Genomic DNA, 25,707 nt, shown 5'->3' on the forward strand with positions numbered 1-25,707 from the left:
TTAAATGTCTATTTAAGATATCAATTTTAAAATAAATTTTATCTGTTGCTTCCTTATAAATAAACATTTAATTATCTTATACCACCACCTTCATTTCCTTTCCCTCCATCCCCACCTGTAGTTAAGTCATTAGTCTATTATTATGAGTAGTGTAAATACTGTTCTCACTGCTAAGCCAAGTAATATATCATGATATGGTTCCTATGCTAGACTTTTCTTTTCTTGGAGTTAAACTTGCCTGTTTATTTTTCCCTTCCTTTAATTGACTTTCTATATACCAATTACTAATTGTTCCCAAATGCCTCCAAAACATCTGTAAAACACCTCTTACACGCTTTGCAACATGGTCGAAGATGTCAACTCTTTCAGCAGTCTCCCCATCCCCACTTTCACCACATGCCACTCTGGGGTTCTGCCTTTCTGTTCCACTCTGAAATGGTTACTCTAGGCCTGCACCATGGTTACCTGATGACTTCTCTATACCGTTTTCCTGTGTTAAATCCCTGTTCCCTATCTTCCTCCTTCTTTAGATTAGTCTCATTTTGGTGGGGCACAGGACTCAGTACCTTTCCTGGAAAAGAGGAGTTGAAGGTAAACTTTTTGATTCTTTGAAATTCTGAAAATATATTTACTCCATTTTCACACTTAATTGACACTTTCACTCTTTGAAGAAATCTAGGTGGGCATTTTTTTTCATTCTGACTTTTGCATGCATTTCCCATTGTCCTCTAGCATCTAGTGTTACTATTGAGAAGTCTGCTGCTTTTCCTAATTCCTGTTTCTTTGTACATTGCCATTTTTTTCCTTGAAATTCTTAGGAACTTCTGTTTACTTCAGTGTTTTGAAATTTTATGATGACATGCCTTAGTATGTGTCTTCCTTATTCATTGTTCCAGTGTTTATTGAGCCTTCTCAGTCCAGAGGCTTAGGCCTGTCAGTTCTGGGAAATCGTTCTTGAAATTGTTTTACATTTTTTTCCTTATTTTTCTTTGTTCTATCTTTCAGGGACTTCTATTGAATGTTTATTGAATTTCCTGACTCCTAATTTTCTTATCTTTTCTTTACTCTTGGGCATGTTTTTACTTTTCTTACCACTTTGTGAGAAAATTTTTTGACTTGATCTTCCAACTTTTCTAATGGAACTTTTATTTAGCTATTATTTTTAATTTCTAAGGCTCTTTCTTATTTTTAATCCTTTAAAATAGTTTTCTGTTCTTGTTTATATTGCCGTATCATCTGTCATTTTTCTATGGATATTATAGATTTTTAAAAAATGTTTTCTTTTGTTCTCTGCCTTGACTCTGTTTTTTTCCAATTTTTAATTTTCTATTTCTTTGTTTTGGGTTCTGTCCTTTCACACTGGAGACTGTGCTGGATGTTTTTTGTTTGCCCTGTAGATGCACTATCCACCTTTTTTCACACTCCATATACCCCTAGGGAGGATGGCCTCTTTATGGCCTGCATCAGCTGGCCCTCTTGCTTCTGGTTGGGTTCATCTAATGAGAGGAATGGCAGATCTCAGGACTGAAAAACAATGAGGTCAGGGCATTTATTCTCCTAGCTTCTCCCTGCTTACCTGCCATAGCTGCATCCCTCTATCAGGGATTCCAGTCTGGTGTCCCTCTCCTTAACTTCACCCTCTTCAATTCACCCTCTCCAAGGGTAACCACTCTTCAGGCTTAGAGGTGGTAGAGCTCTAGTTTTATTTAGTAGTCCTGGAATATAAACATTGTCCATACCTCTGTAAATGGTTCCTTTATTAAACTCTCGCCGGCTATCCAGTTTGATGTGGTCCTCTACTGAGATTCTAACAGATACAGGGATTTTCCTCTCTAAAGATCGATGATCTTTAGCTGGCTGTTTATATTGAAAAGAGATACTACGTGAGACTCTGTGTATGTGGAGAGGGTGCATTGGCTGCTGACTTCCTTGTAAGATGTTTCGACTGAGGAGTTGGGGAAGCTTTTCCATTGGTAAACTTCCAGAGATCAATATTTATGGACTTTTCCCCTAATCTTTTGTCTTGGGGTGTATATGCTTAATTGTTGACTTTCTGGAGCAGGATGGCGGAAGTGGGCTGGGGGGAGTCCCATCATCCTTTACATAGACCATCACTTAGTCACTTAACCCATTTGTTTCATTCTGATCCTCATTCCCACCCTCCAGTGACTCTTTTTCCGGGTCCACGGCTCCCCTGAGTCAGTTTCGCCAGATAATAAACGTGTGGTGTTCGTTAGGTATAGCGAGAGATAGGTTGCCTAGTTACATGTGTTGGTGAGGATCTGGGCATCTAACTACCCCCCATAAATATACTGTCAGGCAACCCCTCTGATTTCAGCCCTATCCTTACCTGACTTTCAAAGACACTTGGTGCTTCTCAGTCCTGAGGCTTTTCAGTGTCTTGTAAGACAAAATTTATTTCCTTCTCACTGTTCCCTTCAGCAGGCACAGGGCTTCAGCCTCCTCCACTCTGCATAGTCAGTTACCTCCTTCAACTGTGGTAGTCATCTGAAATGTGTTGAGCTATCTTGTTTCTCCTTCTATTCCTCTTTTCTTGGTGGATTCATACTTTCTTTATTCCTTTACAGTTGGTTTAAGATGGTTTTGGAAGGAAATAGGGATAAAGTAGGAGCTCAATCTACCCGGATTAATGGAAGTTCCTACTACTCTTTGTAGGCCACAGCTGAAAAGGATAGAGGAAGTGGTCACAGTGGCCCAGAGAGCGCGAGGCAGGCTGGAAGTTGTGTGACTGCGCAATATGACAGAAGGGAAGCCATTCAAAACTGAAGCCTTGGCTCCGTGGCCTTTGTATTTGCAAGTTTTGTGAGTCAGTTCATTTTATTCGAGCAGCACCTCTGAGATGAATACTTCTTGTGAAGGGAATTTACTAAGATCAGTTGGGAACCTACTTGAAGAATTTTTTACCAAATGGCATTACATAGCAAGAAGGGGGAAAAATATGGGGAGCTCTTGGACAGATACTTTTTAAAATTTTAATTTTGCCAAATGTAGAGGGTAGCCAAAGAAGATTTATAGGCTTCTACTGTGGGAAGGACTGCTTTTCAGAGGGGGGAGAAGCAGAATCTTAGCTGATCTAATGTAAGAAGAGCCCAGGGGTCATAGGACCACAGACTTTCATGGTGGAGGGAACTTCAGAAATAGCCTAATCTTTACAGAAGAGGAAGTTAAGGCCTCAGTTTGGAAATGATTTGCCCTAAGTCACACAGCAAGTTATAGGCTATGCCCAGAACTGTCGCCCATAAGTCCTAACTTCAGCTGGCACATTATACCCCTCTGGAGATAGAAAGTCAGCAACTTTAGAGGCGAGCTCCAAAGGCCCCACCCTTGTTGCTGTGACCTAGCAGTCCATGGCCTCAGGAGCCCTTGACTTGGCTTGTTTCTGGGTAGTTTCTGCTACTCACCCACACTGGAGATGTTATATTCTCCATTTCCCTATGCTGCATAGTTTTGGGTACAAGGCTATGCAGCAGAGGTTTGTACTGAACCAGTGCTATGCCAAACTGTAGACCCGTTTAGACATGTTTCCTTTCATTTCATTGTTTTTGGGGGCTCTGCCAAGGCTCACCATATGAACTCAAATGTAGTTTAAGAAACAAAAAAAGATAATGACTTCAATAGCTTGGCTTTTTAGAAAAGTTAAGGGGAAAGAAGAGTCCAGGAAGCCAACACGCTGTATGATCAACTCTCAAATATTTATTGGACCGTAGTAACAGTAATAGTTGACATTATTGGTCTATGTGTGGTTTTACACATTTTACATACATTATTAATTGATTCTTACATCAACAGTTGGGTAGGTACTATTATTATACCTGTTTCATAGATGGGGAAACTCAGGCAGAGAGGTTAAGTAACTTGCTCAAGGAGGAGAACCTTGTCCTGGGTACTCTGCAGCTTAAGGAGCTGGGAATCTAAAGGCACATGTTCATAATTAGCAATATTCTCTCAAATTATTCAGTAACAGATTGCTAGGAGCTGCAAAGGGGTCTCTTTTGGCTGCCAAAAGGCTCCAGCTGCAGCCTGTCTCCATGAAGGCATAGAAGGGGAACATTTCACTTTTTCTGAAAACTGGGAATTTATATACACAAAGGATGATGAATTCAGGATCTAAAGGGTGGAAATATGAACAGAAGTTAACAAAGTAATGTGTAATTGGGAATAAATATAAGAGAGGGCCTAGTGGTAGAAATGGTAAGTCTTGGGTATTGACTGAGTCAGCTTGCACTAGGGAGGCCAGAGCACAGGGGAGCCAGCCATGGCAGCAGAGATGTTGACAGAGGATAAAGGATGAGCTTGTTAATTATATTGCCTTTAAACTGTCAGTGGGATAGGCAGTGGCATAGTCTGAAGACATTCCTATAAAAGAGGCCTAGAGAGGAAATTTGTAGGTTAGGGGTGGGGATGTGGTTTTCAGTATCTTGCATTACAGGACCACGTCTGTGCCCACGCTGCAGAATAACCTTTGTCCATTCCAGAGAGAGCCTGCAAAGTACAGATGGCCATGGTATACTTGGGAATGTTGGGTTTATAGAATTAAAGTGGGTTGGTGCTGGAAAGGATCTCAGAAGCCAACTGTTCCCAATCTTCATCTATAAGTGAAATATTCAAGTCTTAGAAGGGGCAGTGATATGTTTCAGTTGTACGCCAGCCAGAGGACATGCCCAGGCAGACTAAGAAAGCAGATCTCCCAACTCTCAGCCTAGGCCCCTTTGCTTCAAATTGTATCTCAGAGGGAGAATGGCAGCTCCCCTTATCTGCGATTTCACTTTCTACAGTTTCTGTTACCTGTGGTCAGCCACAGTCCAAAAATACTCAATGGAAAATTCCAGAAAAAAGCAATGCAAAAGTTTCACATTCTGAGTAGCGTGATGAAATCTCATGCCATGTCACTCCATCTCACCCAGAATATGAATCATCTCTTTGTCCAATGTGTCCATGATGAATATACTATCCGCCTGTTACTGTATGGGAAAAAACAGCAAATATATATAGTTTGGTACTATCTGAGATTTCAGGCATCCCTTGTGGGTCTTGGAACATGTCCTCTGAAGATAAGGGGGCACTACTGTATTTAAAACTGTGACAGTTTCCAAATCCAGTACTGACTATCCCCTAGTGAAGATGTCTTTTTAATCTGGCTCCTTAAACTGTCCAGGTACCTTTGTTAATCTTCAATTTTAAAATGAAATTTAAATTACCTTAAGTAATTTACTTGCCCTTCAAGGGCTCCAAATGCACATCTATAAAATAAAGATAATACTCTGGCTCTCCTACTCCCCCACTTTACTTTATATAGACTTTCTGAGGTTGTAACAAGTATAAGTATGGTTGGAAAAGAAAGATAATAATTTTGTATAAAAAGTAAGAATATTATAATTTTAATAAATAGTTTCATTACAATTTTCAAATGAAGTTGATGTGATTTTGAGGGGGACACTAAGTCCATGAAAGAAACTCAGCTCTGCTCCTTCCTAGCCATGCAACTTTGAGTGAATTATAACCTCCTTGAGCCTCGATTTCCCTACGTAGATAAAGAATGAAAATGCTCAGAGCTACTATGACTGTTAGACGGGATAATATATGTAAAGAACTGAGCTTAGGGCCTGATGCTTGACAGAAGCAGTAAATGCAGATTTCTGTAGCTCCACATCCTTGCCAGAACTTAGCATGATCCAGTTGTCAATTTTTGCCAGTCAAAGGTGAGAAACAAAATGTTTTTCTACCAAAATAAGAATTTAGTTTCAAAGACAGAGTGTGTCAGTCCAGGTTCAACTAGAGAAACAGACCCAGAAGGAGATGCAAATTAAGATATTTTAGGTGAGGAATTGGCTTGTACAATTGTGGAGACTGGCTAGCAAGCTTGAAATCCACAGGGCAAACTGTCAGGAAGGACAGGCAGTGGCAGCAGAAATAGGAAGTAGGGAAGAGATTTGAAAGCCAGTGCTTGTCAGTAATTAAATGGCCTAATATGAAAAGGATTGAGAAAGGAAGGGGAGGAATGGGCAGAATCGAGGATGTGGTACCCTTTTCTCCTTGGTAGACTGGGTAGATAGGTCATCATTGAGAAGAGAGATGCCTGGAGAGAGGAAAGTATAGGCTTTGGGCAAGGTAATGAAATTTTTTTTTTTTTTAGCATAGCTGAGTGTAAGATGCCTGTGGAACACCCAAATAGGACTACTTGGTAGAAGGTTGGAATGAAAGCTTTCAGCTCTGTAGAGAAGTCAAGGAGTTGGTTCTGTAGAAAAAGCTTAATGAAGCAGAGCTACTTAATTACAGTTTTTTCTGTATGTATATGTACAAAGCATTTCTGCTAAGTGGCCCTGCTATAGGGTATGGTGTTGTGATAGCTTTAATAATGTTATATAAGTGTCACTATTCTGTGATTATTTTTGCTGCTGCAATAATTTGGCCCAGCGCAAAGACTGCTTTCTTGGTCCCCCCCCCCTTTTTTTTTTTTTTGGAGATGGTGTCTCGCTCTGTCCCCCAGGCTAGAGTGCAGTGGTGTGATCTTGGCTCACTGCAACCTCTGCCTCCTGGTTTCAAGCGATTCTTCTGCCTTAGCTTCAGCCTCCCGAGTAGCTGGGACTATAGGTGTGCGCCACCGTGCCCGGCTAAATTGTGTGTGTGTGTGTGTGTGTGTGTGTGTGTGTATATATATATGTATATATATGTATTTTTTTTAGTAGGGACAGGTTTCGCCATGTTGGCCAGGCTTCTCAAACTCCTGACTTCAGGTGATCCACCCACCTCGGCCTCACAAAGTGCTGGAATTACAGGCATGAGCCACCGTGCCCAGCCTCCTGGTCCCTTTTTATGGGGGCCAATTCATCATAGTAGACTTTCCAGATTCCAAGAAGCTATTGCAAAGGTTGAATCCTCAATAGGAACCCCATACATGGATACATGGGAAGGCTCTGTCTCCTTGGGGAGAAACCAGATGGAGTTGTTCATTTCTGCGGAGTGACCTGAAAGCTCATAGCACCAAGTATGATTAATGACTTTGTGTAGCAGCTCGCTGCCCCAGTAAACAAGGCCAGCCCAGTCACGTTGTCTGGAAAGAAGCACTGTGTGCTCTTCCTCAACCCCAGACCTCCTGTCAACAGGTCTACAGATAACAGATGGGGGTGTGGTGCCTTGGGAGATACAGGAACAAGGGGAAGGAGAGGAAATAAACATTCACTTAACATTTCCCATGTGCCAAGCAGTGTGTTGGGCATGTTCATGATGATAATGATGAAAACAGTGACAGCTAACACTTACTGATTGTTTGCCTTGGTGCCAAGGACTGTTCACGTATGGTGTTTTGTTTTTCTATTTAATCACCACAACAACCGTATGAAGTGGGTACTATTGTTGGCCATGTTTTACAAGTGAGGAAATCAGGGCAGAGAGATTAAATGATTTGCCTAGGGTCACACAATTATTTAGTAATATATATCCAAGGTGGGACTTGAAAAATGTTCTTAAACCCACAGTTCCAGACTCCATGCTACTTCTCTCTGATACTGTCACAGCCACTTTCCCCTCCCTGGTCCTGTCATGCAGAGGAGCAAGACTACAGAGTTCTTTCTCTGATAGTTCTCATGGATTTCTGTCTTCACTTTATTGGGTGAGTGGGTTATGGGAAGCACTGAGTGAGAATTAGGAGACCTAGGTTCTTATCCCACCCTCAGTCTGACCTTGGACCTCAGATCCAACCCTCATATTCTTCATCTGTAAAATGGAGATACTTACATCTACCAGGGTATTAGGATCAGATGAATAAATTGCTAGGAAAGTGTTTTTGTAAATGTTGAGAGTTACCCTGTTGCATCTGTACCTACTTCTTTGCTTTTCAGATTATCTTCTTTCCTGTTACCTTCCCTGACCCTGACTCCTTTTGTCCTTTATTATGATGTATGACATTTTTATCACTTAAAAGTCTGTGATAATCATGCTTAAGGCAGGAGGCCACTGAAATTCTTACATAAATAATTCCACCTACCTGAGCCAAATGGAGGGGGTGAGGTGGGGTGGTGTGTAGCAGATTTAGCAGCTGCTGAAGCTATAACCAAGAGAAGTCTCCTTGTCAGTCACAGGAATGAATCATTCAAATGGCTGCCTTGCTGGGTCCTCCCAGAGCCAGAAGGTAAATTAGGGAGCAATGTTGCTCTCATCACTCACTAAGCTTAAAATGAAGCTCTGCCTCTTTGAAATGTAGCAAGGATTTCTGTTTGAAAGAGCATGGGTTCTAGAGTCAGACTGCCCTGAGTTCACTCAATTCCCGGTATTGCCACTTAGTAGCTGAATGACCTTGGGCAAGTCGTCTCACCTAACTGGGCCTCAGTTTCCTCCTCTGTACATGCATCTCAAGGTTATTATGTGGCGCAGATGAGATCATGGGTTTAAAGGGCCCAGCATGGTACCACACACTCATTAGACTCTCAGCAGTTTTTACTTTGCTGTGTCTCCAAGCTGTGGGAATGAACACCTTGGGGAGGTAGATTTGATGGGGAGTGAAACAACCTGGTTTCCAGAGTGCAAAAGCAGAGAACTCAGTAATAGATGTTTGAATCACAGTTCTATTTTTAGTTCAATCCAGCCTAAGGTTTCAAAATGTGGGTTCTTCCTTGTGTCCCCTCATCCTTTCTGTGTAAGCAGTGGGGGTGGGGTGGGTTGTCCAGCTTCTCTGAAGGCGAGTACTCCTGCCATTTCAGTCATATCTTTTTCCTCATTAGTGTCCAGCACAGTCACCTTGGATACCATCAGCTTAAAAATCTGCGATAATGCATGAATGCAAGTGTTTTACTCTAGTCTTCAGCAAGATTCTGTCACTGCCACGCCAGCCTTCAACTCTCCAACTTTTAAAACTTTGGAGAAATTTCATCCATAACCCTCATCCATGTTTCTAGTATGGCTGACTTCATGACTTTGGGGAACGCAGCAGTAAATACTTTTCTACCAGGTCCTGTCTCTCCCTTCCCTTCTCAAAATGCACATATCCCCACACAGGGCCCCACAGTCACAGAGCAGCCTCATGTGCATGGGCTCTGTAAAGCATCCTTGTACTCGTGTGTCTTACAGAAGAGGGATGCAAACTACTAGATACACAGGAGACACATAATAATTAATGTTTGTTCATTTTTTCCTTGCAACAGCTCTCTGGTAAGTAGGAATATGGTTTCATGGTTAAGGGCACTGGATTTCAAATCAAGGAGACCAAGGTTTGAATCCTAACTCTGTGACTTAACAGTTATATGACCTGGTACAAATTATTGAACTCCTCTGAGCATAGGTTTCCTCTTCTGTCAGCTGGAGATAATAGTACCCATCTCACAGGACTGTAAGGAGGAGTGAAAGAATGCTTGCAAAGCCCTCAGCACAGGGCCAGCACACAGTACAGATATATACATAGTAATTGTGACAGTTTCACTGCAGAGGAAATACTGCCGCAGGGAGGATAGCTAATTTATCTAAGGTAGGTATCATCCCTATTTTATATGAAAGGACATCGAGGCTGAGTCAAGCATGTTGTCCAATGTTATACAGTGAGTAAGCAGCAGAATGTGAACTACAGCCCAGGTCTCCTGACACCTCAGCCAAGTCTCCTAACATTTCACCAGAAGCCTCTGGAAAACTGGAATAAATGCACCCCAGCCCATTTACAGTTGCCCCCCTGGTGGTGGAATCCAAGCCCAGCTTCCCTTCTGCTGAATCCTGCTTTCTAGAAATAGGCTGCCAGTGAAAGATGTATGCAAGTGTATATAGAAATGCATACATATATGTGATAGAGTGGGAAAATATCCCAGGGAGCCATGATTACCAGAGTACTCCAAGAATGCAGTATTTTGGTTAATGGATTTTTCTCAGAGTATTAACCTCTTGGTTTCAGGCCTTATTGAAAGTCATTATGAAATGCATTGCAACCATTCACTCTCTGGTGCTATAGAAGGAGCTGTCTAGCATAATTAAATTCTCTTTAGGTGACAGAGGATCTTGGCAGGATGTCCATTTATCACCAGAATGATCAGTTGTGATGTTCAGGACTCTAATAACAACCCATATGTCTGTCTGGGTCTTTTATGCCCATTATAACATTTAATTATTGCAACAGTCCTGTATGTGTATGTGTGTGTTAGGAGTAAAGGGCAGGATAGGAAGATGATTATCCCCATGTTATTAGTGAGGAGGCTAGGATTTGGAGAGCATGAATGTCCTTTTAGGCATCTGCTATGGTTTGAATATGCTCCTGAAAAGTTCCTGTGTTAGAAACTTGGTCCCCAGTGTAACAGTGCTGGGAGGTGGGGCCTTCGGAAGGTGATTGGGTCATGGGGGCTCCACCCTTATGAATGAATGGATTTATGTCATTATTGCAGGAGTAGGTTAGTTATTGCTGGAGTGGCTTTGTTAAAAATGCAAGCTCTCTCTTGCATGTGCTTTCTTCTCCTTCCACCTGTCTACTCTGGGATGACCCTAACTAGATACCAGCACCATGCTCTTGGACTTTCCAGCTTCCAGAACTGTTAGCCAAATCAACTTCTTTATAAATTATCCAGCCTGTGGTATTCGGTTATAGCAACAGAATAAAAGACCAGGAGAAGATCATGTATCTTGAAAGATACATGAAATGAACTGAAATGACATTTGCTGAGGCATAATATAGTAAAGCAGAAAGAAACAGATTTTTGAGTCACACATACTTGAGTTTAAATCCTGATTTTGCCACTTACTGACGGTATTGACTGAATAAATTAATCTGTCAGGTCCTAAGATTCCTCATCTGTAAAATGGGTCTAATAATGTTTCCCTTGCTGGGGGTAATTTTAAGGATTCTAAGTAATATATATATAAAGCAACCAACATTGTGCCTGGTTGGAGTAGGTCCTCAGCACATGGAAGCTTTTATTATTCTGTCTCCTAGTCCTGTGCTCTTTCCAGTCTACCAAGATGTCTACTACTGTAGATATACAAGGTACAAGGGTTGGCCTGACCTGTCTTCAGCCCATCAAACACCAGAAGTCTTCTTATTAGCCTCGAGGGTGGGGTTGGAGGTTGTTTTATCCCTTTCTAATGACAGAAGCCAGAGACAGCTTTTATTCTATAGGTAAAACTTAAATTTTTTTTTTTTTTTTTGAGACGGAGTCTCGCTCTGTAGCCCAGGCTGGAGTGCAGTGGCCGGATCTCAGCTCACTGCAAGCTCCGCCTCCCAGGTTTATGCCATTCTCCTGCCTCAGCCTCCCGAGTAGCTGGGACTACAGGCGCCCGCCACCTCGCCCGGCTAGTTTTTTTTGTATTTTTTAGTAGAGACGGGGTTTCACGGTGTTTGCCAGGATGGTGTCGATCTCCTGACCTCGTGATCCGCCCGTCTCGGCCTCCCAAAGTGCTGGGATTACAGGCTTGAGCCACCGCGCCTGGCCAAAACTTAAATAATTTTATATCAATACCAGAGCTGCTGCAAAGCAATAAAGTAAGTGTCACATATGACTGTTGTTGATAATAAGTGCCCAGAGTCAGGAAATGCTTTTTGGATTTTAAAAATATGCATAGAATTTGACTAGGAGAACAAGAGATAACTTCATGTAGGATCAAAGGTGTGGAGGTAAGGCAACGTAAGATTTGCTCAGCTTGGCTAGAACAAAAATTGTCATTGGTAGGGGAGCATACATGATAAGGATGGAAAAATGACTCATATATGCAGCTTCGTGTGTATATAAACACACACATGTTACTCACATCTCCTATGCATGTACATTGCTAACCTAAAATACTTAGAATTGATTAGAAGCATTGGGTGGATAGATATTATTTCATCTCTCTTTGATTTGTAGGAAAGCAATGTGGTCGGAAGAAAGAGAGCTAGAGTGGGAGTTGGGAGATCCAGATGTTGCTCTTGGTAGCACCCCATTCAACTGTATGATCTGCACAAGACATGGAACCTCTTTGGGCCTTATTATTATTTGTAAAACCATCTGGGCCACTTTTTGAAAATCCTTTGGAGCTATTATCAAGAGCCTTGAAGATGTCCATTCACTTTCATTTATTAATTCATATCCTAGAATTCTCCTCTAAGGAAAGATCTTAAATATGGAAAAAGCTTTATGGTTAAAGATGTTCATCATAGTCTTTTTATAATTTAGTAAAATTAAGAGCTACCTAATTTTACTAACATTTGGAACTGGATAAAAGATGACCTCTCTGCTTGACTAATTTGTAGTGTTTATTAAGTAAGAATTGCAGCATTGGTCATGTAAAAATGAAAACAAAAAGCCATATATGAAAAATATACTGGGAAATATACTTCCCAGTGTAGGAAGCATTGTTGATGTTATCCACACCCTTCATGATCCAGACCCAGATGTTCACATCAGCTCTCTTTGTGCCACCACTATTTACTGTATATAGTGACCTCACTATGGTGACTTTAGGACATTTTCCTAATGAATACCTTTCATCCCTATATGCTTTTATATGTCTGGTTCATTCCTCCTGAAATGCCCTTCCCTCCCTTGTCTAGCCATGAATATCTGCTCTTCTTCTAGTCCTGCTCTGTAGATGTCCCTGACTTCCTAGGTAGAATCAGGTGCTCCTTCATCCTTCTTTCTATATAATTTGTAACTTGACTCTAACACATATGTCTTGTGTTATAGTCTTCTTGTCTGTTTCTATCTCTGCACATAGACTGGGCCTTCCTTGAGGGTCAGAACTGTGTTATCAACAAAACCCTAGGACTCAGCAAAGTGCCTGGCAGTTAATAATCACTCAATATATGAATGAATTTTTACTTTTTTATTTTGATTTTTTGCTTTTCCATGTTTTCTGCATATTTTATAATGACCCTACATTGTGCTTATAATGGAAGAAAAATAATAGTAATTCATTTACTCATTTACTTTAACAAGGTGACTGGCCTAGTTGAGAGGTTCTCAAACTTGGCAGTGCATAAGAATCACCTGGAGAGCTTATTAACATGCAGATTCCCTGGCCCCTAGACAGACTGCTTGAGTCCCAGTCTCCAGGGTAAGGACCTGGAATCAGTATTATTAGCAGGCTAATAGTTACTGGGATGCTCAGCCATGTCTGAGAAGCTTTGACCTCAGTACTGCTAAAGCCCTTTCAGCTTAAAATCTTTCTAGTTCTTGGATTGGCCTCCTATCCCTTGCTACCCCTGCTATGAGAGGCTTTAGCTGGAGCGCATGTGGAGCAACAGGCCATACAATGGAGAATACCTGTACTAGCTTCATTATTGGGCTCCTCCTCTTCTGTGCCAAGGACTGCTTTATAAACAGCATTTTAAAATATCTATACAATCATATTTTAAGGTCAGTTTTATCATCTCCATTTTACAGATGAGAAAACTAAGGCAAAGAGAAATTGTGACTTTCCCGAGGTCAAATAAGAAAACTTTGGATCCTATGTTTCGATTCAGTTCTGTCAGACTTCAAAACTGGATCTAGAATTTCCCTCACTGCTCCTCCCTGTCCCTCCTCCCCCCAAATAAAGGAACCCCAGCAGGGTCACACGCAGCCCTGCTGAGTGCAGACACCCTCTGCCGTCTACTCAGGCATGTGGAATTAGCATCCTTGGGCAGCAATGCACCACATAAGCAGAGGCTTGCATCTCACCAAATGTGCTCTGGCGCCCACCCACCTGCTTACAGGGTGCAGTGAAGCAGTGGAATTCAATTTGCAGCAGTGACCTAAGAAGAGCTATTTTTAGTAAGAAAGTAGGTCAGGGGCTGCAGCGGTGCTGCCTGAGAAAGGAACAGCCTCCCGTGTCACCGGGAGGCCTGCTCACTTCTCACACGGCCAGTGTGGAGGTGAGGAAGGCAGATCTGACATCCTCACATGACTGCAGTTGTAATCATTACTGTGGAGCCACTAGGGGGTAATACGCACACACATCTAAGACACAGAGGCTCTTGTCTGGGTTTGCTTAAGGTCTTGGCCCTAATCTTCCTCAGGAGATTAGAATCCCTTCAGGAAACACCTCTAACATGGTAGGAGGCTCATCTAATTGTATACCTGCTACATGCCAGCCGCCATTCTGGGTTTGATATGCATTCTCTCGTTTAATCTTTGCAGTATCTCTGCAAGGTAAGTATTATTATCCCAGTTTTGCTGATGTGGAGATGGAGTTGCAGAGAAATTAAGAGATATACTCAAGATCACACTGTTCATGTGTCGTGGAGCCATATTTTGAATCCTGTGAGAGACTTCAGTGCCGATGATCAGATGACCGGACCATCAAACCATGCTGGAGGTGATTTTTTAATTATCATTCTGCCTCTGCCCCAGTTTGTTCAATACTTCAGAGAAAAAAAAAATACAAAGGTGGCTTTCTCCATCTGAACCTATCTGAGTCCGGACAGGAAAGAATACCCAGGACGCAGACCCTTTCCCCAGAGGAGAGAATACATCTCCACGTACTGCTGCCCCATCATCAAGCCCAGTAGTTGCCAAAAACAAACCAACCACCTGATTTCCCTGGGCCTGGAGTGTTTCAGAATCCTCTGCCCCACTTGTTCTGCCATGTATTAACTGCAGAGCTGTGGCAAATTGCAGGGCACTCACTGGTGATGCACAGGTGGACATGAGCTTGTTAACAGAATGCAGTAATTGACATATCGTGATTCATTATGCACAGCACGAAGGACTCTAGTAGAAGCCCACTTTGTGGCCAAGCGCTGCTGGCACCACCAACCTTGAGAATTTGTTCCTGGCGCCGTTTTGGCTCTCCAGCTGGAGAGCACCATCCCTTTAGGGGCCAGAAGCAGTCTGTGTCTTCAGTCTTATCTGCCTCTACCTCCAGGCAAGGAGTAAGGATACTTCCGTGGTCCCAGGCTGCATGACATTAGAGGGAGATTATTTGTTCATTCATTCACTCAACAAGCATTTAAAAAAATCTGGCCAGGCATGCAATGGAGAACAAGACAGATAGTTCCTGCCCTTGCAGAACTTAATCATCTGGTGACTATCAGAACTAAAAATTTCTAAGCACCCAATTCCCAATTCTGTAGACCTGGAAGTGGGCCCTCTCTGGACGTTAGTTTCTCATCAAATGAGTAGAAAAGAGAGAATTGTATTGGTCAATTTCTTTTAGCTCTAAGATTTCAGAATCTGTGGTTATGGATTATAAACATGAGTCACAGTATCAATCTTAGTCATTTGTATCCAATGCCAAAGGAAAAAAAAAAATGAAAATCTCAAATTTCAAAATCTGGATGGGAAACATGGACACAAGCTAATTAAATTACTTCACTTACAAATGGGAAAAATGAGGCTAAAAGAAGGGTGTGTCTTGACTAGTATATCAATGAACAGAGCCAGGATGGAGAGGCCAGTCAGCTGAGCCCAAGTCTTGAGACACCCCAGTCCTACTGAGGCTGCCTCTTCACTCAGCACTGCTGCTGTGCCCCTGTTTGGAACCCTTTCTGCACTTGGCTTTTCTAACAGTGAGCTCTACTGAGTCTTCTACTTATACCTCTAACCACTGCTTCTGGGCTTCCTTAGCAGCCCCAGGGCCCATGGCCTGATGGCCTGAGAGTAGAAAAGGAAGGAGTAGGCTTTGATAGCTGAGCCCCAGAAGGTAAATCAAATTTAACTTTGTTATGCTAAGGCTGCCAAAACAAAAAGGACATGAAGAAGTTGAAGCAGAGCATGTAGAGTTTGCTGACAGAGTTCTCGAACAAACAGTTACAGAGGCAAACCACAGTGAAACAACAAAAGAAGGGAACCTGGTGGAGATGGCTGCTGAGAAGTTGCTCCATGAACTCAGAGGCCCTATAGAACGGCCTACCTACACTCATTGTCTTAAAGCAAGCTTATCTAACCCGCGGGCAGCAAGCTGCATGTGGCCCAGGACAGCTTTGAATGCAGCCCAACACAAGTTTGTAAACTTTCTTAAAACATGAGGGGTCGTTTTTTGTTGTTGTTGTTTCGTTTTTTTTAGCTCATTAGCCATTGTTAGTATACTTTTTGTGTGGCCCAGTTCTTCTTCCAGTGTGGCCCAGGGACGCCAAAAGATTGGACACCTCTGACTTAGAGCCTCTCTATACCTCTGGCCCATGTCTGTCTTCTACATGTAACCAATGAAAGGAATCTAAAGTTGGAAGGGCAGGGGACCTTTCTGATGCTCTTGTGAGGCAAAGGGATTGAGATCACTGCAGAGAAGTTGGCAACAGGGGGCCCATCATGTTTTCAGTGGCCAGGACATCTCCATTATGGATAGAGGAAGATGCGAGGCTTTAGCAAATACTAAAATGCTTATTTGTCTATTGCTCTTTCTTTATGTCCATCACAGTCTGGGAACCAGTACCTTGAAGCACTATCCTTGATTAATTTATAATTTTCTGCCCTATACTGACTACCTAGGAAAGAGGTGGTCAGAGGTATGAGAGGGTGAAAATACTGTTCTTGATTATGGAAACCTATATCCATTCTGTGTGTCCATGGATAATTTTAGTCTTCTAAATTGGTTTGTTATTTTCCATGCCTTATTTTTATAAAGTCATTTTTTAGTAAACATATAACATTGTCAAGAGCTACCTAATCCATGTACATAAAATGTCATGTGAATGTATAAATGTATATATAATGTATAAAAATAAAATTATTCTAATTTTTAAAAAGTGACTAAAGGTCATTTAACTGTGATTTGGATGCCTGAGTCTGAAGTATTGATTCCTGTGTGTCCTTGAGCTAGTCACTTCCCCTTTCTGCCCCTCTGCTCTCACACCAACAAAGTAAAGAGTCTGGATCAGTGGTTTTATTCACCTGGACTATTCTATCAAATCACATGGGATAATTGTTAAACGTATACACTCCTGGGCTCACTTCCAAATAAGTAGAACTGGGAATTGGGTGCTTAGAAATTTTTAGTTCTGATAGTCCTCCAGGTAATTAATTTCAGGTGATATAGCCAAGTTTTGAGTAGTTGGTCTTCCTTGAACCCCTCTGGTTCTGATGTTTTAGGATCTTTTGCCTTCTTTCTCTTTGCTCAGTGGGAACATTGTTTTCTTTTCCTCTATTCCCTAGAGTGCTCCTCTCACTAGACTGTGAACCTCTGAGGAGGAGGGCCTGTATCTTACCCATCTCTTTATCCCCGTCCTCCAGCTCAATGTCTCACACACTGATAGTACTCAGTGAGCAGTGGGCACAATGAAGGGAAGGAAGGAATGAATGGGCTCTCATGGCTTTATACCACCTATACACATCCAAGTAATGTCCTTAATTTTTCCTGCATCCTCAGTCACTATAGATTTCTTCAGAACGGTAAATGGAAAGAGCACAGAATTTAGAATGTAAAAAAACTGGATTTGAATCTCAACTCTTTCTCTTACTGTGTAGTGATTTCTCCCAAGTCATTTAATCTCTTTAAACTACAGTTTCTTTGATTGTAAAATAAGGAGTATGGCACCTGTTGCTTGAGATTGTTGTTAGGATTGACTTACTACATGAAAATGTGGATGTAGAGTGCCTGACATATAGTAGGAACTCAAGTATCTCAGCTTCTTTTCTTCCTTTACATGCCCAGTGATGAGTAACAGTAAAAGGAGGGAGGAAGACTCAGAAGAATAGATCAATCTCAAGCCAGGCCACAGAGGATGGCAATATGGTTCATTGTCATCTCCTGGCTTCCTGCGACACTGAGGTTCTGACTGAGGGCCAGGCATCTTGGTGATCCTCAGCTGCTCAACCCTGGGCACATCAGAATTCAGACTTAGAATCTCTTGACTTTAAGTGTGGCATGTTCTCTCTGTTTCTGTGAGCTACAGGAGGTAGAAGGAGAAGTAACAAAAGAAATTCAAGGAACTATTGTATGTTGGGGATCCTTATGCAGGCTTGATGTCTGGGCTTGCTGTGAGAAACTCAAGTTCATTTCAAATGGTTGGTTCTCAGGGCTAAAAATCTGTGCATTGGTTTCGTTAGCATATCAACTCTTCTCTTCACACACTCTGTGTTGGAACTGCCACAGCATGCTGCTTTTCATAAAAGTCTGTCTTTCAAACCAAGTCCAGCTGTTTCAGTCCTAGAAGGCAGCCAGATTCGTTCTCTTCTGGGCAAAATGGTAAATGCTTATCACTCCCCACAATGCCTCCAGCACCACAAAAATAACAGCCACCCTTTACTGAGTGCCTACTGTGTTTGAGTCCTTTGACATCACTATTAGTGGTTATTATTAGCTCATTTTATAGGGCAGTAGGTTATGATTAAGACTGTAGGCTTTTAAGTTTGACCGAGGTTCAAATCTTGGACCCCACCATATTTTAGCAAATCCTCTCTGAGTTTCTGTTTCTTACTATCAAAAAAGGTCTAGTAATGTATACCTCATAATACTGAAAGGATTAACTGAATACCACATGCATGGCACCACGCCTAATGCATGGTAAGAAAATCCTCAATAAATGTAACTGTGGTAATGATGACAATGCTGTGGTCTCTTCATCTATAGAAGATGGTTCACTGTAGTGGATACCAGAGAGATGAGGAGAGGTGGCAAAAATATCAACAGCTTCTGTTAATCTAAGCGAGACTCAAGAGAACCTCAGAAATAGTATTAGAAAGGGACCTGGTATGATTGCTTGGAATAAACTCAGTGAATAGCTGCAGTTTATTATTCATTCAGCAGATTTTTATTGACTACCTACTATGTTTCAGGCCTGTGCTAAAAGCTAGAGATCCTATGATGATAAAACAGACATGATCCCTTGCCCTCAAGGAGCTTACAGTATTATGGAAGGACTCAGACACTGTTAAAAAAAAAAATTGCACCAGTCATGTAAAATTACAGACTAGGATAAATGCTATGAAAGAAAGGGACAGGGTACTCTGAGAATGTATGACAGGGGTCCTCACCTACTTCCCATGATCAAGGATAGCTTTGCTGAGGAATTGACATCTGAGCTGAGATCTGAAAGATCACTAGGAGTTATAATTAGATGAAAGCAGTGGGTAGGGTGGGGAGAAAGCTTTCTAGGCATATGGACAAATGTGGCCCTTATGGTGAGAGGCAGCTTAGCGCTTTCAAAGAAATTAGAAGGTCAATATGATTTGAGTACAGAGAAAAGGCTGGAGGAGGAGATTAGGGCCTTGCAGGCCATGTGAAGAATCTTTTTTCTCTTTATTCTAAGCTCATAGGAATCACAGAAGGATTTGAAGCAGAGGTGGTTATGTGTATGTTACACATGGGAAGGGCACTGTGCTCAATTCGACATTTACAAAAGATCTTTCCAACAATGACTTTGAGAATGGATGGAGGGTGCAAAAGTGGGTGTGGCAAAACCAGTTAAGGAGGCTTTTGCAATGGTCCCAGCAAGAAATCATGCTGGATAGAGCTAGAGAAGTAACAGTGGAGATAAAAAGGACAACGTGATTTGAGATACTTAGCAGGTAAAATTAGCAGGACTTAATGGTGGATTGAATGAAGCTGTGAGGAAAGGTAAGATGTGAAGCACAAGCCCCAGGTTTCTGGGTGCATGAGTGGAAATGGCCCTGCCATTCACTAAGCTAAAAGTAAAAAAAGTAGAAGGTGACCAGGTTTGGATAGGAAGATCTGATCTGAATTTGAACACGCTGCACTGGAGGTGCCTTTCAGACATCTGGGTATGGATATTCCATGCCTATGGCCACCAAGGGTAGGCCACAATGGCCTTAGAATGCCCCAAGCAATCTCACCCAGATCCAGCTTCTCTGGTGGGCAGGCTTGTTTAGTAGCTGGCCTGAGGACTTATGGTTTGCTTCCCACCCTTGTGGTTCGATTTCCTTACCAGAATATCGTGAAAGGGGAGAATTCAGCCTGAGAAGGAATAGGAACGGTCTGGGGAGAGACTCTGCTGCTTTAGGGGAAACAATTTAGGTATTGATGCGTGTTGTTTGAGATGTTTTTTCCAAATCTGTGAGTGAGATATTTGTGTTTGACATGTGTGCTTTTATTTATTAAAATATTTGCTATTAATATATATCTACTATGTGGTAGACACAATGTCAAGTCAGAAAGGACCCATGGTAGTTTGGAAGCGACACCCCCAGAACCCATCTGGCTTTGCTGTTCTTATGATCTTAGAGAATACTAAATCTCTAGGCTGCTGAGCGGCTGACTTTTCATCAAGGGAACCTGTCGTTGAGTTCACGTGGTTGGTTTGTCAGGGGCTTCCTCTGCAGCTGCAACTCCTCAGTCTGTCTTTGGGGGCCTCTCTTTTGCAGTCTCCCTAGACAGTAACTACATCAGTGCCGGTTCTCCACTTTGAACAGGGCTCAGCTGGGCACTCTGAGCCGCCCCACCCTACCACTGCTATGTGTTCTGGTTTGTTGCCTGAAAGCAACTCTTTGTGTCCAGGTGAGCAGGTGAGGGTGAGGGAAGTGTCAGAGGAGGTTTCATGTTCTTCTGTAGAATAGCAGAGGAGAGCTGGACTGGTGGGCAGGAAGGGGGGTGGTGGGCAGAGGTGTGACTCATCAAGCCCTGGCACCATGTGATAGGATCTGTGAATACCCATGTGAAATAGATACATGCTTTAAGAACATTTGCCTTGTGAAAATCTAAACTCACAAGCCACATGAATTTGGAACAGCGATTACCATCACAAAAGGGAGCTGGTATCCTTTAGAATATCCTCTAGTGTATCTAAAATGCAATGTAGTGAGGGACGAAATATTTATGCCAGTTTAGGCACTCAGGGGAAGCTGGCATTCTCTATGTCAGTGGAACAAAGAACTTCTTATAACTGGAGCAGATGGTGAGCCCCTGTCAGGGCAGGTGATCCAGCAGAGGCCAGACGACCATGTGTCAGGTGGGACAGAGGAACTGCTTCCCATGGTGGACTGAGAATCACAGCTCTAAGATTCTCTGATTCTTGGCTTTGCTTTCTGTCTTGAAAAGTAAGTTTGCCTTAGGCAAATCTGCCAAGGACAGATGTGTCCTTGAAGTCAGAAGGACCTAGGCTAAATCTCAGCTCCACCTCTTCTAGCTATGTAAATTAAGCAGGTGGCTCTCTGAACCTCCTTCTTCCAGTCTATAAAATTAGGTTTATAATTCCTTGCAGAGTTTTGTGTGTATAAGGGTCAAATGAGTTAAGTCTAGGAGCCAACACCTCAGGGGAGAAACCTTTGGAGCCTCTGATCAGCTGGCAGCCGTGTGGCGTGTGCGTGTGGATGGTGTGCACATGGCTTGAGTTTGCATGCTCTGCACAGGGAGAACATTCATTGCTCCACAGAACACAAATTCAGGGCATGTGTCAGCTCACTGGCAGCCTGGGGTAGGCTGGGACACGCTGTCCTGTTCCTGCCTGAGGACTGACACCCACTCAGCAAACAGCCCACCCGGCTTAAGTTTCCCCAAAGAACTCAGTCTTCATTACAGAGAAATCCTTTCAGGTGCCGAGAGTGGCATGTTTCTTGCAATCTGACCCCTGGAAGAATTCTCACTATGTCCCTTTCCCATGCCAACTCTTTACTAAAGCGGATTTTATGAGGAATTATTTTTCTAATGTGTTGGATAAAATCCTAAAGCGTGTCTCTGATGGTGTCTTAGGAGGTTCACAATGTTTTTATTTTCATGGGGAGCACTAAGAGGATGTAGACTAGGCTTTTGTTGGGGCAAGCATAGTCATTGTAAACTAGAGGCTGCTTGCCACCTGCAAAATCCTTGACACCTCAGGCAAAATTCTGGCTTCATATGTCACCATCTAGCACACCTGAATCATTCCAACTTGAAGACATTTGTCACTGTTCAGGGTATCCAACATAGTCATCACAGTTCCATTTGTACACACAATGAAGCTCTGTATTTACCAGTTATTTTATCTGCCTAGCCTCCCTGTGGGCTCTGGAGGGCAGGGTTCTTGGCCCTTAATCTTATTCAGATTAAGAGAACATGGCTCTGCAAGGTGCAATAGTTTGTCTGAGGTCACCCAACTAATTATTGGCAGAGCTGTTTTTCAAATCCTGGTCTTCTAAGGGGCAGCCTGACATAATGAAAACACCATCCAGCATTTACATCCCAACAATGGCATTCATGAACTGTATGACCTTGTGCAAGCTAGTTATTATAAATGGTTATTGATATTAATAATTAGAGTAGAATTTACAAAGCACCTGGCGTGGTAGTAGGTGCTTTACACTATATCTCATTTTCATTCTCACACTAGACCTGTGAGAGGGGTTTTATTATTATCCATTTTACAGATAAGTATCCTGAAACTCAGAGTGCTAAAGTAGCTTTCCCTATCTGAGCCCCAGTTTCTCTATAAAATAAGAATATTAATATCTCCCTGGGAGGGTGATGATAAGGGCTGAATAAGATGACATGTGTAAACTGCCCAGCACAGAGCCTGGAATAGAGGAGGTGCTCAGTCAATACTTGTTTCCTTTCCCTAGTTCCTCCTCTGACTTCTAATCTAGTGGTCTTTCTACTGTACCCCACAAAATACATTTGGAAGCTAAGGTCATGCTTAAGTCCTCTCCATAGCTCTCTCCATCACACTCATCCCTACTGCCCAGAGGCCACTTCAAGTCTCTCTGTCAGATACTGCCTGTTTAGTTTTATGCCAGTTCAGGAAACATCATCCTTCCCTGGCATTCTGCACCACACCCCTGACATTTGCCCCACAGCTGTGTTCTGGACCGCTAAAGCCTACCCTGGCCTCTCTAGCCACAGAGCTTTCCTCTTTCCTCACTTTCTCTAAGGCAAATACGAGTTGCTTCCCTTACTTTGACATTTTACCTGGACTCTTTCATGTTGTTACGTTGTGCTTCATGAGAGGCCACATATGGCACACAGGTCTTCTGACTTCTAGTGCTGTGCATGCCCTGAAGGTTACTATCTTCGTCTGTTTGGTGTTTCTATCAAGGAATACCTAAGACTGGTTAATTTATAAAGGAAAGAGGTTTATTGGCCAGGCACGGTGGTTCACGCCTGTAATCCCAGCACTTTGGGAGGCCGAGGCAGGTGGATCACAAGGTCAGGAGTTCAAGACCAGCCTGACCAACATAGTGAAACACCGTCTCTACTAAAAATACAAAAATTAGCCGGGCATGGTGGCAGCACATGCCTGTGATCCCAGTTACTCAGGAGGCTGAGGCAGGAGAATCACTTGAACCCAGGAAGCGGAGGTTGCTGTAAGCCGAGATAGTGCCACTGTATTGCAGCCTAGGCAACAGAGCGAGACTCCGTCTCAAGAAAAAAAAAAAAAAAAGGTTTACTTGGTTTATAGTTCTGCAGGCTATATAAGAAGCATGGCACCGGCATCTCCTTGGTTTCTGGTGAAGGCCTCAGGCTGCTTCCACTCATGACAGAAGAAAAAGGGGAGACAACATGTGCAGAGATGGTGAGACAGGAAGCAAGAGAGAGGGGAGGTGCCAGGCTCTCTTTAACAAGTAGCTCTGGCAGGAACTAATAGAGTGACAACTCACTCCCCACAGAGGGCATCAAACTATTCATTAGGGATCCACCCCCCTTTACCCAAACATCGCCCATCAGGGCCTATACCTCCAATATTGGGATCAAATTTCAACATGAGGTTTAGGGGAACTCATTCATTTGGCTTTCAATAAATATTTATTTATTTAGCACTTATTCTCAGCCAGACCCTGTGTTAGACAAAAAAGTACTCAATTAGTATAGATCAAGTTAATACCTAGTTTCAGCTCTAAAACTTGGGGATTGGGGTGTGGGGTATGGTAAGGAAGAAGAGAAGGGTATCACCTGGCAGTGGGTAGATTTGAGAGGTAACAGACCTGACTGCCAGGAAGTACCTCCATAAATTTGAGGGACTATAGAGGCTAGTTCTTATACCTCTAAAAGATAGCTTGGAGAAGTGAAAAGGGGAGCTATTTCTAAAGAATTCATCCATTCAGCAGTCTTTTAGCAAGTACCTTATCTGTGGCTGGTGTTCTGCTGGTGGTGAATAAGATAGGGCTCTGTTATTTCGGACTCCCCTTCTCTCTGGGGAGGTAAATCTGTAGATAGGCGAATCTCAGTGAGTGGTATAATGGCAAAGGACAGTCCAGGGAAGGTGGGAACTTCAAAGGAAGGGACTTACTTTTCATAGGGGAAGGAAGGGGAAGTTTCATAGAGAAACTGTGCCTCAGAAGGGGATTAGGCAAGAGAGCATTCCAGAAAAAGGGAATAACACTTGAAAAGGCCCAGAATCCTTAAGGAAAGGAGTATATTCAAGAAATAGAAAACAAGACGGTGTGTTTAGGAGATATGCGCTGATGTGTTACATTGTTGATTGTACCATGAAGGTCCTTGTGTGGCATGTTGAGGGTATTGGACTTAATCCTTAGGCATCAGGAGGCAATAGAGGTCTTAAAGCTGTAGTCTAGTTGATGGAAAGCAAATAGCTGTCCTATTGAATGCTAACCATTCAAATCCCCATTTTCTATAGAGTCTGGATGCAGCCTCAGAAATATTCTCATGAAGGAGGCATGAAAGTATGAGGCTTTCAAGCAAGCCCAGTCCAGTAGACCTTGAGTGGATGCCCTTAGCCCATATACCTGTAGTGCTCCAGCAAACTCAAGGCCTTCTTGCCCAATGGACATTGGTCCTTTTTTCCAGGAAGCTCTTTTGAACAGAAAGTCAAGCTCTTTTGAAGAGGATAAAATGTGCTGGGCTAAGGAATCAGGAAGTAGCCATTAGTCTGTAACCTCACTGGTGGCTGTGATTGTCTTTGCCAGCTCTGTATCCCTAGCATCCAGCACAAAACTTGGCACATGGTATGTGCTCAGTGATGTTTGCTGAACAAATGAACAAGGAAAAGAAACTAATCAACTCTCTACCTAACCAGTCAACCATCCAACCTGGGTTCTAATTCCAGCTCTCGAATTTTCATTCTCTCAGCTGTACAACCACCTGGTTGTTCTCTAAGGCCTTTCATACTCTACTACCCTAGGATTATAGGGTGATGAATAGTTCAGAGCAAACCCAGTTATCATTTATAATTCTAATATGCCTCAAATTTAATCAGAATAAAATATCAAAATCAGCAATACTTTACAACATTTCAGATATGCCTTCTAAAAACAGAACCTGCATCTGTCTCAGAGTTGTGAAGAAAATGTATTAGGTTATATTAAACAGCAAGATTGTCCTTTTTGTAGGAAAAAAAATAAATTAAATCTTGTCTTCCTGACTAGGGATTTTAATTGGGATTTGAGTCAGTTTGATCTAAATTTGAGCATCCATCCAGAGAACATTTATTGACATCTGCTATGAGCAAAGTTTTATGCTAGGCATGAGGGAGATAGGAAAATGAATAAGATACAGGTCCTTCCAGGCAGGAATTGATGGTGTAGTTAGGGAGATAAAACATATACATGCTTGACTATGACCCAGGTGGACAGAGAAGCAGAGACAGTCCAGATACAGGGGTAGGAGTGTCAGAGGAGGAAATCCTTTCTAAGTACATCATATATGTAGGAAGTCTGCCTCTTACCACAACCCTAGGGCTCCGAATTTAAACTGAGCCATTGTGGCTATGAGGATGTGCTCTGTGGATTGTGCTCTGTGCCATGCGACTGCCTGGAGCTTACAGTCATCCTCAGCCATCAAGTTGAGCACCTCAGCCCAAACTGTTATTGGCAACGAAAATCATCTTAGGCCTTAATGAACAGTGTGCACATACTACACTGCCAAGCTTGGTAGCATCTTTTTATGGCTTGTATCCTTGGGGTTGATTTCAAGAAAAAGTCATTCACTGTAACACAGATTTGT

At 42.5% G+C, this 25,707-nt stretch overlaps 1 protein-coding gene across 14 annotated transcripts in view; it reads left to right on the forward strand.

Moving 5' to 3' along the window:
* The window catches only part of SERGEF (secretion regulating guanine nucleotide exchange factor), a 235,620-nt gene that overhangs the window by 163,494 nt on the left and 46,419 nt on the right, over positions 1–25,707 (forward strand). For 4 of the 14 annotated variants that reach the window (XR_013403973.1, XR_013403972.1, XR_003722630.2 and 1 more), the window contains one exon: positions 14,082–14,259. The exons of the other annotated variants lie outside the window; for them this stretch is intronic. The gene's annotated coding sequence lies outside the window, so the exon portion shown is untranslated. Of the gene's footprint in view, positions 1–14,081; positions 14,260–25,707 lie in introns of those variants that run through there. 14 annotated transcript variants of the gene reach the window in all.

Source organism: Macaca mulatta, chromosome 14, assembly GCF_049350105.2.
Source record: "Macaca mulatta isolate MMU2019108-1 chromosome 14, T2T-MMU8v2.0, whole genome shotgun sequence".
Lineage (NCBI taxonomy): Eukaryota > Metazoa > Chordata > Mammalia > Primates > Cercopithecidae > Macaca > Macaca mulatta.